The 12,143-nt window shown below is 38.2% G+C and overlaps 1 pseudogene; it reads right to left on the bottom strand.

The window, feature by feature from the left end:
- Positions 1-9,491: 9,491 nt before the first annotated feature.
- On the bottom strand, positions 9,492-9,770 carry LOC112825815 (DNA-directed RNA polymerases I, II, and III subunit RPABC4 pseudogene; annotated as a pseudogene).
- Positions 9,771-12,143: the final 2,373 nt, after the last annotated feature.

Here is a 12,143-nt window from a genome sequence, read left to right as displayed (position 1 = left end):
ATACTTGATTTTATAATTTTTGTCTTTTAACAACTTCACACTAACTTTATAAGTGATTGATCCATTACCTTTATTATATGTTTGCCTTTACCATTGAGATTTTTTTCTTTCATCTATTTTCTTATTTCTGGTAATGGTCTTTTCTTTTTCACTTAAAGAAGTCCCTTTAGTATTTTTTATGCAACCTTCTTATTGTGGTGGGCCCGTGACTGCTGGGGGATGTACTGATTTGTGGGACTACTCCTATGCCTGGCTGGCTGCATGGTTCATCCATGACTCCTAAGGCCATGCTGTTGGATGGGAGTAGCCCACCAGCCAGGCTGGCTATGAAGCCCAGTTGTGACTACTGTGGGTGCACTGGTAGCTGAAGATATTGTCTTGTCAACTATAGTTCTGACCAAGGTGCACGTTGTGCATGGCTGTCAATGGGGCAGGCCACCTGGTGTTAATAGCCTAAAGGGAGGATTTTAAAATGTTGCCTGCCAGCTCGAGGATCAGCAGACCAGAACAAGATAACAAAATGGCTGCTACCAGCGTCTCAGTCTCAGGCAGAGCCCTGTCTGCCTCCTCCCTCTCCAGCAGGTACTCCAAGATTAGTCAGTGGGTCTCCATCACCTATCAATCTGGCGTTTTTGTGCTGGTTTCCAGGTTGAGTGTGTTTGTGAATGAGTCCTTAAGAGTGGGTTTTCCTTTCCCTTCAGTTCTATAATTTTCCTGGAGATATTCCCTGTTGGTTTTCAAATCCATGTGTTTTGGGGGCTTTTCTCTCCTATGCAGGATCTGAGGGTTGTGGAGCATCTTTTATCTCTCTGGGTGCTTGCTGTCCCTTGTTGTAGAGGCTTCGTTGATTCAGTTTCTAGGTCCCCTTCAGAGGGAATTATTCCATTTGTAGTTGTGGATTTGTTGGGTCTACGAGAGGAGGTGAGCTCAGGATTTTCCTACACCGCCATCTTGAACGTTGTCCTCATTCGTTGACTTAACTCTGGAATTTGTTGGTATCTTTCGTGGCAAGCTCATTTTGGTTGTGTATTTTTCCCCTTATATCATTAAGCTATTTGAGTTTTCTTGTAGCCCACTGAGTTTCTTTTTTTCAAACCAGCTGTTTTTTTTTGTTGTTGTTTAAAATTCCCAGTTTTATTGAAACACAACTTATATCCATCATTGTATAAGTTTAAGGGGTACAGCATAATGGTTTTACTTACATATATTGTGAGATGATTACAATAAGTTTAGTTAGCATCCATCATCTCATATAGATACAATAAAAAGAGAAAACAAAGAAAGAAAATTTTTTTTTTCCTTTTGATGAGACTCTTAGGGTTTTCTCTCTTAACTTTCCCATATATAATACAGCAGCATTAACCATAGTCATGTGTACATTGCGTCCCTTGTACTTATTTATCTTGTAACTGCAAGTTTTTATCTTTTGACCCCCTTCCTCCATTCCCTTTCCTCCTACCCCCCTGTTTCTGGTAACCACAAATCATATATTTTTCTGAGTTTGGTGTGTTTTTTGCTTGCTCGTTTGTTTTAGATTTCACATATAAGTGAGATCATATAGTATTTGCCTTCTCTCTCTATTTCACATAGCATAATGCCCTCAAAGTTCATCCATGTTGTTGCAAATGGCAGGATTTCCTTGTGTTTTTTTTTAAATTTAAATTTTATTTTTTTAAGATTTATTTATTTGAAAGAGAGAGAGAGAGCATGAGCAGGAGGAGGGACAGGGGGAGAAGGAGACAGAATCCTCAAGGAGACTCCTGCCTCAGAATTTGATCCCAGGATCTTGAGATCATGACCTGAGCAAAAATCAAGAGTTGGCTGCCTAACCAACTGAGCCACCCATGCGCCCCTTTTGTGTGTGTGTGTGTGTGTGTGTGTGTGTGTGTGATGGCTAAATAATGTTGCATTGTATATATTTGTACCACAACTTCTTTATCCATTCATCTGTTGATGGACACCTGGATTGTTTTCATGTCTATGTCTATTGCAAATAATGCTGCTATGAACATGTGGGTGCAGATATCTTTCTGAATTAGTGTTTTCTCAAAGCAGCTATTTTAAATTCTTTATCATCTAGATCACAATATTCCATGGTTTTGAACTCAGTTGTTGGGAATTATTATTTTCCTTTTGGTGATGGCATATTTCCTTGATTTCCTTATGCCAATGAATGTGGCACTATTCATTGTTGTTGCTTTATCTGGGGTTGCTGAGGATTTGTGCGGGTAGAACTGCTCCACTCTCTCTCCCTCTTGTGGCAGAATTCTAGATTCTTTATGTTTTCTCACATTCTTACAACTTACTAGGCTGGCTGCTGGAAACTTCTTTTTGTTTTCCAGAGGGTGGCACTAAAGCATCAGTTTGTAGTTTTTCCCTTGCTGACCCTGGTCTGTTTTTCTGAGAGCGTTCTAGTTACCAGACCTGCTCACCGCGGAACGTGGGAGCAAGTCTGAGGGTCTGGGGTGGGAGTGGGGGTGGGGTGGGGTGTTGGTTTAACACTGTGGAGGGGGGTGTTGGGGGTGCCCTTGTGGGGTGATCCTCCGGTGGGTTACTCCCAAAGGCTTGTGTGCAGACTTCCTGCTGAAGTCCTGAAGCAGTGAGCAGGGGCTGCATCCCTTTAATGCCCTTTGAAATTCTTACTTGCTTCCTTTTTTTCCTCCTCCCTCTCAGACTTGGAGGTCATGCCTCAGTACTCTGAATGCTGCTGGAGAGAAACAAGACTTCTCTGGCCATGACTGACACAGCTGGGAAGACAAGTGCGGTTACTGGAAAATTATTATTTTCTTTTTGTGATGACATGTTTCCTTGATCTTTCATGTTTCTTGTAGTTTTGTATTGCTGTCTTTACATTTGAAGCAACAGACACCTACTGAAATCTTTGCTAGTTACCTTTGGATGAGGTGTTCTGTTTGATGGTGTTATTACTAACTGAGGCTTTCTCTTTGTATCCGCACACCTGCTCCACTCTTTTTGCTCTCTCCTTTGGCAGAATTCTTAAGCTTTTATGTCTTCTCTGGTTCTTGCAACTCACCATGTTGGCAACTGGAAACCTCTCTTGTTGTTGTTGTACAGAAGGTGGTGGTAGAGCTCAAATGTATGGCTTCTTCCTTTCCCACGGACCATGGCCTGTTTTGTGAGCACACACCTTATCCATACTTTTGTGTTTTATTCGTGCGTGGAGGAAAAGTGTACACCGAATAGGAAAATGCACATGCTTTTCTAAAGAACGGGGCCAGTTAAAGAATTATTGGAAAAGAAGAAAAAAAAAACATAGGTAGGATTAAGGCACATAGTTTTCCTAGTTACTTCAAAATCAGTTGCAATAAATACCTAAGGAATGTCACAAACAAAGCAGTGACCTTGAAATTATATGTGATTCCCATCAGAGTTTTGAAATGTCACTGTGTTTAATTCTAGGAACTACGTGACCAAAGCATCTTCTACAGCCATTGTTTCCTCTTTTTAAGAAACAGTGCAATTACTAAACTGAACCTACAGTGAAGATCAAGGTTCCTCACAGGGATCAAACCCCAGGCACGGAGACACCTTGGTGGTGAGATGCTAGGGATTCCCTGGTTGCTGCCCCAGCTGGCTTATGCCAAATATGCCTTCAGCGACTTAAAGAGGTTTCCTTGTATCTCTAGCTGTTTAGGATTTTGTTAAAGGAGCATATGTTGCATTCTATCAGTTGCAATTTCAGTATCTAGTGTGATTATCAGAGGTTGCTCTCCTTTAATCTGTTGACACTCATTCCTTAGTAGTTTTCCCGATAAATTGCAGTCGTCTTGCATTTCGAGGACAAAACCTTTCTTGGTCACAATACGTTAGGCTTTCGGTACAGTGTGTGGGTCTCACTTTGCTAATGTTTATTTAGGAGTTTTGCACATATACCATTTTAACCACTTCTTTCTTCTTCGTGTGCTATCCTTTGGGTTTTTTTTTTTCCTTCTTTTTAATTGGGTTAAAGTACACATAACTTAGATTTCCCATCTTAACCATTTTTAAGTGTACAGTTCGTGGTATTAAATACATTCACATTGTTGTACAACCATCATGCCATCTGAGCCGCTCTTTTCTCTTGTGAAGTTGAAATAAAGCTGAAACTCTGTACCTTTTCTCCCCTTTCTCCACCCCTGGCAACCACCACTGTACTTTTTGTCTTTATGATTTTGACAACTCTAAGTACTCATATAATGTTGGTATATAAGATATCTCCATCTCCCTGTTGACACTGTGTGAAAAGCATTTTGTTCTTCATTTGACTCATTCAGCATAACGAGATGGCATTGCTAATAAAATATTATGTTCATCCTCCAATAAATTCTGTATACATGAATCAGCAATCAACCTTAATCTGAAAAAAATATGTTCCACAAAATATAAACACTATACACTAAGCTCAGTTCAGTTTTGGTTATGTTTTCTCTTCCAAAATGAGAATACATTTACTTAAATCTAAATAACTAATGCTCAATATTTACTTTCCTAAGTGTTTAACTTTCTTTAAATGTGACAAAAATATGAGATTTAGGGAGACTGAAATTTTAACTACTTTTATATCCTACATTATTTAACTTGAATTTTTACCTAATACTCGTCTTGTATTATAAATGTTTTAAAAACATTTTTCCATATGGATGCTTCTATTTAATCTTACTCTCTCTGTCTAACAAGGGTTTGGGACTTGCCAGTATGTTTGTAGAAGATACTGTTAGCTATTTAACAAGCTGACATTGGATTCTGCTTGGCGCTCATAATTAAACTGTATATCCAAGCCTCCAGTGCAGGTAGATGAGGCCATGCTGCTGAATTCTAGCCAGATAGTGTGAGCAGAAGTGGTGGGTATCCCTTCCAGGCCTGGCCAGAAGGAAGTTCTATGTATATTCCTCCATGTTCTTTCTCTCTTCTTATTGAACGGGGTAAAAATGACATCTATTACATTGAAAACCACATATTGGAGATGGCAAAGTCACTGTTAGCTGGGTTCTGGAGTGACCACCTGGAGGTAGACTCAGCCTGCTAGAAACACCTTTCCTAGACTGTGCATGTCAAGAGATTCTGTGCATGTGAGAGATTCTGCAGCATATTTGCTACTTTTTATTATAACTAGTGTTATCAATTTTTTAAAAAAGATTTTATTTATTTATTTGAAAGAGAGAGAAAACAAGCAGTGGAGAGGAGCAGAGGGAGGGAGAGAGAGAGAGAAACTGATTTCCTGATGAGCAGGAAGCCCCATGTGGGGCTCGATTCCGGGACCGAATATCATGACCTGAGCTGAAGGCTGACTGAGCCCCTCAGGCGCCCCTAGTGTTACCAATTAATACTGGGATTCCTAATTTGAGGCAAGACAAAAGGAGAAAATAAAATAGGGTGGGGATAATAGATTAAGAATGCAGCAAACAAAACAAAACAAACCCCACACTATTATAACCTCTATACTTACTTGGAGAGGCATACAGATTTGGATCTAAGACAAAGGAGACTAATTCTGATTAATAAGCAAATCACAATATAAGAACACAAATGCGAGCAATTTCACAAGACAAAGTATGATAATGTAGGGATTTCTCTTGCCATTCAACCTAAAGTGGTAATTATGTAAAAGTGTTTCCCACAACCTTTGGGTCAATATTCTTATAGTGTTTCAAAGACTGTTTTAATAATCCCCAATATATGTTGATATCATTACATGGGAGCTCCTTTTTTTTTTTTTTAAAGATTTTATTTATTTGTTTGACAGACCGTGAGAGAGCACAAGCAGGGGGAGCAGCAGAGGGAGGGGGAGGAGCAGGTTCTCCACTGAGTAGGGAGTCCAATGAGGGGCTCGATCTCTTGACCCTGGGATCATGACCTGAGCCACCCAGGTGCCCATACACTGGAGCTCCTTTTAGTAAAAATAATTTGGATGGGGTAAAAATGAAATAGTTTAAATCCACATCTCTCCACTGATCTAGAATGATAGAAGAGCAGGTACAATATTATCTAGTCCAGTGGGCTAGTCTCTGAAAACTAGTTCCTGTAGCTCTTTGAATGCCGATTGAATTCACAAGCATATGTCATTCTGATGTGTCAGTAGGCTTAGCATTCTTTTACGACAGCTGAGAATCCCAGCAATCCTGGGTGCCATATCAGCAGGTCTTCCCTCCTATGCTCAGAAGAATGTCAAAAGAAGAACACATTTTATGCTTTAAGATTTTTTTTTTAAAAAAGTGCAACTCTCTCCTCATTTATTGAGCATCTATTTTTGATCCACACTGGACCCAGCTTTGATCTTAACAACAGTTTTTCTTGTTCAGAATTTATAATCTAGATCAGATGTTATGGGGCCTCTTAAGAGAGGACTCTGTACCAGATTGTTAAGACAGGAAAAGCTTCCTGAAGGAGGCTACAACTCAAGTTGAGTCCTGAAAAGAACCCCAGAAAAGGTAATTTCAGGCAGACAGAAAAGCACGAGAAAAGGCATGGGCAGGAAAGAAATAAGGCCTGTCACCTCTTTAGGGAACTGTAAGTGTCTCCTTAGAGCCCAAGGGTTAAGTAAGAGGTGGGTTGAAGTGGTGACAGAGGTAAGAAAGGAATCAGATTATCAAGGACCAAATATACTATTCTCCACCGTTGATTTTATCTAGATGGGGAGCCACTGAAGATTTTCAACAGGACAGAGCTATGGAATTTGTATTTGAGAAAGAGCAATTTGAAGAGTGTGGAAGACAGGAAGGACAGTAGCTGGGAGATCAAGTGGTAGTGGTGATAATAATAGTGAACGTTTATTAGACTGGAAGCAGTTATGTATTATTTCATTCTATCTTACAACAAACCTTTGAGATCGGTGATATTAGTTCATGTTTATCTTACAAATGAGGAAAGTGAACCCTGGGAAAGTCACGCTGCTAACAAGGGGCACTGTGGGTATTTGGACTCAAAGCCTTTCACCAAAGTCCACACTGTCTACTGAGCATTGGAGCCAATCCTTCAAATAGGTCCCATTAACTCAACTTCAAAATGTATCTCACAACTAGCTACTTCATATGCCTTCCAAGCTGTCACTCTGGCCCAGGCCCTGTTATTGTTAGCCTGAATCATCACAGGGGCCTCCTCATTGGGCTTCCTTACTGTCACCTGTCTCTGTATTGTCCATTGTCACAGAACTTTCAAGTCTTAAACTGTCCCAGTGGCTTCCCATCCCAAGGCCCCAAGTGAGCTGGCCTCCATCTACCTTTAAATTTGTGTTGCCTGGGCTTCATTCTGAAGTACGAACAAGGCAAGCTTACTTTCTACCCATAGCTTTTCCACTGGCTGTTTCCTCTTTCAGGAATGCTCCTTCCCCTTGTCTTTCTCCTACAGGTTTCCTGTCATCCTTGAACCCTGTGCTCGAACAACCATGCTTTCTTGACTAATTTCCTACATGACACTCTCTCTAGGAGGGATGGAGGTGTGCGTGTATTTATATATGTGAAGAGGCACCTTACTTTTACAACTTCTCAGTTTACACTTTCTTACCTTATATGGTATTTTATTCTTCCTTAGGACTGGTCATTTTTTTTTAAAGATTTTATTTATTTATTTGAGAGAGAAAGAGAGAGAGTACAAGCAGGGGGAGTGGCAGGAAGAGGGAGAGGGAGAAGCAGACTCCCCACTCAGCAGAGAGCCTGATGCAGGGCTCAGACCCAGGACCCTGAGATTATGAGCTGAGCTGAAAGCAGACGCTTAACCCACTGAGCCACCCAGGCACCCCAGGACTGGTCATTTCTGATTTCATCTGCTGTTTTTAAATTTTTTGTAAATTCAATCTCTGAATATAGCTTCAGAGTCTCACAGCACGGTTTCCTTCATGTACTGATCACCATAATTCCTCCACTTTGATAACGAAGCTGAAGCTAAAAGAAATGAAGTGAACTGGCCCATCAGTGAGTAGCAGGACTAGATTTTAACCCATTTCCAGTGTTTTTCCCATAGACCTGGATATGCTTTTCCTGAAGTCCATGGTTGTTGGTAAACAGTTTAGTATGGGACAAGTTATGTGTTAACTTCAAGCTCAGGTACTGATATTTATATTTATGAGCACTAGTCCAAATAATTTTTTAAAAACAATTTTATATTTTTCCATTTTTTTCCCTTAAAACTGTCAAGGTAAGCAAGAGGTCAAATTACCCTGATTTTATAGGTGAAGGAGACACAAAAAGGTAGGTGACTGTCTGAAATGGCAGTCTTGTGTTCCAGGGGTAATACTTTTTCCATTAAATTGCTCTCTAGTTAACTAAATAATAATATTTAATTAAACTATTGGCATGCAAAGGACCCGTGATCAAATTAACAGTGAAGAGTAGAGTAACTACATTTTCCAATGAGTTAGGGTTTGTTATAAGGGCTTTCATAGAGAAATCACATTTATGGGACCCCTCTGTCTAAAAATAACAAGGTCTAGAATTAATATGGTACAATGACAGAATTACAAAAGACATGGCTAAAGAAAAACCTGGATCAATGAAAGACTGAAAATTTGAGCATAGCAGTATTTGTAGAGCACGTAATACATTTATAGAACTTAGTATTTGAGGATGGGAGTAGAAAGACAGGTGTTTTTAAAAAATTGGCGTAGATAGATTTTCAAATGTCAGAGACATAGATATTAATAAAAATAATAATTGGAATATATCTAGTCTTCAAAATGAATGTTAAGGAGGCCACCACGACCTTCCATAATGATGCAATCCTGGGATAGATTGAGTATAGGTATGACCATAAGTTCCTCATCCCTAAGATCAAGGCAAAAGTTTTAAGCATTTATCCAATAATTCTGTGTAAACTAATCCCTTTTATTTTTATATTCTGAAAGAATTTTTTACCCTAACAAATGATTACACTTAGGAAACTGTACCTGCCTTACTAGTCTGCTTTATCCACTTTCCCTTGGGGTTGATTTTGCTTTACAGAAAAGAACCATTAAAATTTCTTTCCTATGGAAGTGTTGAATTACTATATGTATACCTGAAGCTAATATAACACTGTAATTAGCTGGAATTAAAATAAAGATTTAAATAGATAGCCAAGCATTAGATACAGATACAGAAAGGCCTATATCAAGTAACAAATGAAAAATATAACTCCAAATCATGTGTGCACACTGACAGTAAGTGCATCTGTATATCCTATACCATATGATGCTAGAGAGTTAACAGTTGGTGATGCCAGAGTGGTTTCCGAGGAGCTTACTTAATCAGCCCTTTAGAGGGCTCTAGAAACCCTCATTTTTAACAGTAGCCCCCGAGGATTTCAGGTTTTGATTAAAAGTGTAGTTTGGGGAAGCTCTTTTAACCTCCTTTGTGTGTCAGATTACACACCCAGTAATTGAACAAAAAAATAAGTTCTTATTGTTCAAGTAGTTGAACAGAAGTAATTTTCTCATAAAAACTATTAATAGACACCTAAATGCAATGTGGTTGAAATATGAAATCATGTGTATTTGGTATTTGGTATTTGATATTTGTATTTTATTTCATAAAGGTAAGTGTCCTGATGAAAATCCATACAACAATGAGAAGCAAAACAGCAAACCCAAATACAAACAAAGGCATTTCTCTGAATTCTGTGTTTTGTTGAGTGTCAAAAGCCACCAACCTTTTAATTCTTTTCTTGTACATTATTCTGTATGCACAATCTCTGCATCTGACTGGGTTCCCGGATTTTATGTCATTTTCCGTGAGACATTTCCCACAGATAAGTGTCATTGGCTGCTGCTTTGTGGGTTGAATGTCCTTCTGAGTGTCCATTATTTGTCTCCAGGTAGCAGGGAGACAGTACCCACGCTGCACTTACAGATTCTGGCTCGTCATGGTGTCGCCAAGATATTCTGTTTTTACCAGTCTTGCAAAATTACCTTCCCATCACATTTCTCATATAAATACAAATCTAGGTATTTTCACTGTGACATTTGTCATATTCATGCAATTTCACACAGTAAAGACAACAAAGGTAAATCAGTTATTTCAATATGATATTAAAAACCCAGTGAAATTCTCTGGGTTTGTTTATGTTTCTTACAGTCTTGTTCTAAATAACGGATAGAAAAACACTGTTATTTAAATGACCTTTACATGTTGAAAAATCCCAGGACTTTTGGACATGGAGGTAATGAAAAAAAGCCTACATCAGATACTCCTCTACAGAGAGTTTATAATAAGCAAATTATGTAGTAGCATATAGTTCAAAGCAGACAGAACATATCCTTTTCTTTTTTATGTCGACTGGTTAGTTGCTAAGGAAACTGGTTTAACATTATTTATTTATTTTCCCCTTTATCTAACCTATTGTGATGTTCTGCAGTAAGTTATCGGTGTCAATTCATTGTGTTTCCCTTTTATATCCACACAACTTCAGTCAACTCAGATCAGTTATTTGTGTACTTGGTTAGAGTATACTCAACCTAAGTTGAGTAAACATTCGCATTGTGACAATTTCTGTTTTTTTTTTCTCTTGACGCTGAACAGTTTTGATTGCTTTGAAAGGGCACACAGCTCAAGCTGTCTTCATTTTGGCTATGTCAAAATCATCACTATCAGAGTCATCAGTGTATTTTATGTGTTGGAATGTTTTGTTTGCAGATTTGGTGTTATTTGGAACACAGACTTGAAGTTCTAATTCCGTTGAAAACAATGTGCTGTGAGTGTCCAAACCCCAAAAAGACAAAATGTGACTTGGAGTCTGGCCACATGCTGAAACCATAGCATTCACATATTTATCGCTGATATCAAACATTCAAAACATGGACTTTGATACAAGATTTAGAATGAATGAAATTCAAAATATGATGTTTAATCTTATTAAATAGTTAAAAATTTCTTCTTTAGGGCACCTGGGTGGCTCAGTTGGTTAAGCGACTGCCTTCGGCTCAGGTCATGATCCTGGAGTTCCGGGATTGAGTCCCGCATCGGGCTCCCTGCTCAGCAGGGAGTCTGCTTCTCCCTCTGACCCTTCCCCCTCTCATGTGCTCTCTCTCTCTCATTTTCTCTCTCATATAAAATAAAATCTTAAAAAAAATTTCTTCTTTAAATTCAGAGTGATGGCCTCCAGCTAAGATGGTAACTTGTAATGTTTGAAATTGCCATTTGACACATATCACATTTATATAATCCAATCTTTTTTCACAGGAAATAGAATATTAAGCATGAGTTTTAGCTGTCAGAGAAAATTTCACTATGATAACTTATATCTCTAGAAGTAAAGAGAGATGTGGGAATAAGAAGTCAAGAATAGTTTCATGACTTCCAATTCTAAAAGTGTGACAAAATGAATTTAAAAATAACCTTTACGTTTTTTAAATGTGTTGATATGTTATTTGAAGAAAGTGCATGCAGTGAGGTTAGCTAAACCCATCAGAGGCAAAATTTGCCTTTCCTGCATCTACATGTAGAATTGGTTGACCTAATAGCCTCATGTTAGTTAAAGTAGGAGATGGACTTTCATTTCCCTGATAGGCATCAATGCTCCTATAAGATAAGTCACTTGTATAATATTATGATTTTTAAAAATGAATACACTTATTCTATAAAAATCAAATGAATTTATGAAGGATAAAGAGTCATTTAATGATAGTCAGAGGGAAGTCCTCTTTTATCATACTTGAAGAAAATGCTGACTCTTGAGTTTGGGTTTGAAGTTCTTTTTTGGGGAGGGGTGAAGTTCTTTATTGAAGTTTATATGACGATGTGATTTTGGGGGGCTGGGGGTGTTTGGAAGGCTTTTCTTATTGTTTATACCAGTATAATGTTTCAGAAATTCTTGGAATCACAGTAAGCACTATTTTACAATACGTTTCTTATTCTTTTGTTGTACATAAGGAAGAAAGACCTCAATGTGAGTTTCATTTCATATTTATCTGTAAAGACTATAATCATGTTTTCTGTATAAATAGTTCTGTTTTGTTAATTAAATATAACACCAACTTGAAAAAAAATTATGGAGGCTGTTAATGTTCATATATGTGTATCAAATTCTAATTAGTATATAATGGCCCAAAATGTGGTTAAAAAGGAGCCCTAAAGATAAGTTAGTTATTCTTTTTTTAATTTTTTATTGTTATGTTAATCACCATACATTACATCATTAGTTTTTGATGTAGTGTTCCATGATTCATTGTTTGTGCA

This window comes from Callorhinus ursinus, unplaced genomic scaffold (assembly GCF_003265705.2).
Source record: "Callorhinus ursinus isolate GAN/ISIS: 27379988/994484 unplaced genomic scaffold, GSC_fseal_2.0 scaffold4, whole genome shotgun sequence".
Classification (NCBI taxonomy): domain Eukaryota; kingdom Metazoa; phylum Chordata; class Mammalia; order Carnivora; family Otariidae; genus Callorhinus; species Callorhinus ursinus.
Note: the sequence above shows the minus strand (reverse complement) of the source record. Positions and strands in the feature narration are given on the sequence as shown.